The following is a 4,754-nucleotide window of genomic DNA, read 5'->3' as shown; positions in this document are numbered from 1 at the left end:
GCAGGAATAGGTGTGGCGATGGTTCCTCTGGAGTCGAAGAAGAAAGGGTTCTACACCTTCGAAAAACAAGATGAAAAAAAAATAATTTAAGTTTTTCTGTGAACAGTATAATCATCCTTGAAATTCCCTAAGCGTTGTCTATTCTCAGAATAATATACGGAATCTCCAGCAAATATGAAAATAATTCATAACATTCACATTCATAATGGCTTATGTTTGTGGTTTGACAGCTCTACCACATCCATAATATATTTGCTTTACAACAGCCGTGTAGCGTTGCTTTGTTTTATTTCATTTCATTGTTATAATGATATTACACAGCGCGAAATTCCAATTTTAATAATTAGCTTAGATAATAGAAATTTCAAACTTAACGTAAAAATTGGTAGGTTACCAAGAACCTAGTGGTTAAGAACCTCGGCCTCTTGATCGAGGGTTCCTAGATTCAAATCTCAGGCACCTCCGACTTCTCAAAGTTATGTGCGTATTAGAAATTATTTATCATATATAGATCCTCAAGAAGTAGTGCATGTTAACTTCAAGTGGAAACTTCGACTTATTTAAAGATGGTGACAGCATTATATTTTAAAGGTGATAGAACGTATTTCTGCCTAATTACAGCAGCGTTGAGCGCTGTGTTCTGGTTTGAAGGGTGTGGTAAAGGAGATATAGTGTATCGAGAAGTTCCAGCTTGTCCACAAGGGTAGCGGCGCATGTATGGCCGACCTCAGGGGGGTTACTACCATCTCTAATAATATTATTATTTTAATCATATATTGATATTTCATACCCCGACCTCGATAAAGTAAGATTGTTTGTGTAATATCACAATAAGTAGTTTTGTATTATGTCGGTCGAAATTATTCTTTTTTTGCAGGAAATATAACTTTTTTAGTAAAATATGACAATTTCAGTTGGTTTTATACAATGGTTAAGCGAAATATGAATATGGGTTTAAGTTTGTTCAACTGCGTATGATGGAACACAATCAAGACCGTGGTACGAAAGAGATGACACTAGTTTTGATGTCTCGTTTCCTTTTGGATAAGGAATAGACAAATTACTCATTCTTTTACATCACTCGGCAGGAATAAAACAAAATTGTTTTAAGGAGGTCGTGGTACGAAAAAAATAATGTTGATGCAATATTGAAATAAAACTTTCCTGAACAATGATGGTTTTTAAAAGATGGTGGTAGGCCCCCATGAATTGTCCCTGTAGTTCCGGGACTAGAATAGGGCTACGGTATCTCCTGCCTGTCGTAAGAGGCGACTATAAGGGGGCTTCCGGGGTTGCGGGCGGCAAGAGTGGGAGCTCGAACCGCCCGGCCAGCGGCCCCGGGAAGGACGACGGTATGTGTGGTCGCATACCGTCGTATACGCCAGATGGTGTGGCGAGCGTCAAGCTCACCTGAGCGGAGCCCGACGGGGCAACGCGCTAAGAGGACTCCGGTTGCGTTCCTTTGGAGATCCCGGAGCCCTCAACGCAGCGCAGAGGACGGCCACCGGGGGGGTTTTAGTGCGGTAAAAATCCCACATAACTCGGCGTCGCTCCCACGTTGTCGGGTACCTTTTGAAGGTTTCCCCCTCGACAAAAAAAAAAAAAAGGCTCCCAGGAATATCTAATCTAATATCCATCTGGGATTGATGACATATGTCCATTGGTGGCAATACCCAATTACTATCGGTTGAACTGCATGCTCGTCTGCCACTCCTATATTATATAGAAGTAGCAGTATGTTACCTCCATCATTAGCCATCGATACGAGCAACGAACTTACGAACCGGCGACAAGTCCAATAAAATAATAACAGTTGTAAAACTTGTACGTGAGGTTTGTTCTGATTCCATACTTTTTCAATTTCGTTCTCGCGATATTTTTCTATCACAATGACAGCATCAAATCCGTCAAAATAAGCTTTATATTATTTCTTAGAAATGCTGTCAATTTTGGATTATTGTGTGTATTGTTTATTTTTTTTAATATACGAGAATAACGAATAATACCTAGGTTGTTGAAGGCTAATAAGTAAATATAAGTAAGTTAATTGTTAATCCATCAATAATGTAGATACATATTAATAGCTATATCCCGAACGATAGACGTTATTTACTCTTCGTATATACGTAAAAGGAAGTAAAACTAACGGTATCCACTAAATTACAGCGTGTGCACGAAGCGTGCGCCTGTTCTATATGTAAAAAAACGTGTTTAGGAAACGCGGCGGGAATCCGTTGTGTGCGACCCGCCATAAGAACCAGCGGCTCTCAATTACATTTAGAGAGACAGTATACGCCGCGTATAACGCGCCGTGCGCCCGCCACATGCGACATGTTTAAAAACCCGCGCGTCTCTGATACTATAGTCTGCTTCATAATTAGGTGTCCAAAATGTAAACAAAGGTGTCGACCTATCAAGAAAACACGTTTCAAATGGTAGTTTCTTATTTTTGACAATATTAAATTAATACAACAATAATAAAATAATAATCTAAAAAAACTAAGATCAATTCACATTTTCTAATATTTATATTACCTTAATTTCGTTCCATACAGTAATAATAATAAAAAACAAGGTTTATGGTAGAAAATTTAAATGTGATAATGGTAACACAATCGGAACCCAAAACATTTCTTGTGCCTTCATTTTTAAGTTTCGTAGCTGATGTTATTCATTTTCGTGATTGTAATTGAACTCGAATGTATGTATTATCGTTTTCATAGCGCGTTTGTTAAATTGTGAATAATTGTAAAGTTTTTGTTTTTTGTTGAGTTTGTTCAAGTTTTTGTTTCTTGTTAATTTTGACATTTGTTTGTTTACATTTTGGACACCTAATTATGAATCAGGCTATATCTACTCATACTATTGAACACAAATTCAACCGTGCAACCGCGCTAGTTTAGCAGACTCTTTAAAACATGAAACTAACATTTTATTAAAATCTTTCTATTGTGTTTTTGGTTTGCCGTACAATGTCCAGTATATACCACATAATATGCATTGTATTTATTTTTAGAAGATATTAATTTCTGCTAGCATCTTCCTTTTCGTATTCTATAGCAAGTTTATTATCAGCGAAACTGCCTGCATTTTTATGGGATCTTCTTATTCTCTGATATAAAAGCTGCGCGGTAGAGTTTAAAAATAAATATTACTTAAAAAACGAACCTGTTATTATGTATATGTATATTTAACTTTTTGTTGAAGAACATGAAGAAAATACGATGAAAATGTGTATCCGTAATGGAGCCGTTTTACAAGATAACTGCTGAATTCATGAAATTGACTTTGAAGATCGTAGAGTCGGCTATTCGGGCGGTGCTTGAGACGGCGGTTGGAGTTGCGACCTTAGGGTTCTTAGCCGTCACCGGAGTTATGTTAAGCCTTTTAATTTTAAGGTAAAACTTACTGTTCTGTACTGAAAGGGTAAAAACGGAACCCTGTTACTAAGTCTCCGCTGTCTGTCCGTCTGTCACAGGGCTCTATCTCTTAAACTGTAATAGATAGATGCTTGAATTTTTTACAGAATATACATATCTTGATTTTGCTTTCATGTCGATAATCGTGACAAAAATCCTCACTTAGCAGTCCACGTAAAAGTACCTGCAGCTGCCCATGAACATCTGTAATCAACCAATGATAAGACTGAAGTCCTACCTGAGATTGGTCACAAATGTGTTACTAGCCTTAAGAACTTAGTTGGAACGCCTGGAAAAAAATATGTCTCCCAGAATCAGAGGTTTCAGATAGGCTTCTCCTACCTTCAATATATATTAAATATACTAGTCCTTTTATAGCTTGGTTATAAAAATAGTATAATTCACAGATGGAATTGTTTCTCTGAGGAGTGCTGCTCAACTCGATGCATGGGGAGTGTTCTCATGGTGGCTGGCTGGGCCATCCTCGCGTTCGCAGCATATGAAATGTTCAAGAGGATGCATTGACGCAAAGGCTATGTGCGTCTTGTATATAATAGAATTATAGTTGCTCAAGATTGTGGTATGGACAGATGAGTTTGTCTTAAGTTATATATTGTTTTGTATAAAATGTTTTGGTTATTTAATTTTAGTTATTTTTTTCGTCGTCAACCCATGGTAAGGCTAATGCCAAAGTCTTACTGCTGTGCACGGGTAGCCTCTGTAACTGAAAGGAGGTTTTATCTATTATGCACCACACCTGCCAAATTCGTATAAGTATCTTTTGATAATAGTATTTCAACATTTTACTCAGGTACAATTAAAAGTATAGGTATTGTATTTCCTTAACACTAGGTTTGTGTTTTCGAATGAACAAAATACATACATTTACATGTGACTTTATCAATATATTCACAGTTAGCTCTCTTTAGGTGGGTACATATTTAATCCTAAACGTAATTTGATCTTTGAATAGTATATTACTGACAATTTTATCCCTAAGAGGTAAATGCGTCAACAACAACAAGAACTTTAACATGCATGCATGCATGTACGCACGCTTGCATGCATAATAAAGGTCGTCGTTTACCAAGATTAGTCTTTGACCACAACGTTTAATTTCTCGTTTGAGCGCCGTCGCTTTCCAGAATATGGAGATTTGAAAACACGAAGCCTGTGGACGATGGAGGTAGCAATCATTTGGCGTAATGTAGTGTAAAATACTACAAAGGCTCCGTAAATAGTTACGGGAACACTTAACTAGGCTTAGTACCTATTTACACCTAGAACCACACCACACACACCACATCGATAACTGTGTGGGCGGGTATTAGGTAA

General features: G+C 37.3%; 1 long non-coding RNA gene across 1 annotated transcript; it reads left to right on the top strand.

The window, feature by feature from the left end:
• Positions 1–1,897: 1,897 nt before the first annotated feature.
• LOC140757388 (uncharacterized) lies at positions 1,898–4,028 on the top strand. Its single transcript, XR_012103971.1, has 3 exons — positions 1,898–2,038; positions 3,208–3,398; positions 3,827–4,028. It is a non-coding gene; the product is annotated as an uncharacterized LOC140757388 (long non-coding RNA).
• The last annotated feature ends 726 nt before the right edge of the window (positions 4,029–4,754 follow it).

This window comes from Epargyreus clarus, unplaced genomic scaffold (genome assembly GCF_041222505.1).
Source record: "Epargyreus clarus isolate Ecla_fem2 unplaced genomic scaffold, WU_Ecla_fem_2.2 ptg000001l, whole genome shotgun sequence".
Classification (NCBI taxonomy): Eukaryota; Metazoa; Arthropoda; class Insecta; order Lepidoptera; family Hesperiidae; genus Epargyreus; species Epargyreus clarus.
The sequence above is the reverse complement of the archived record's forward strand: the minus strand, read 5'-3'. Positions and strand labels throughout refer to the sequence as shown.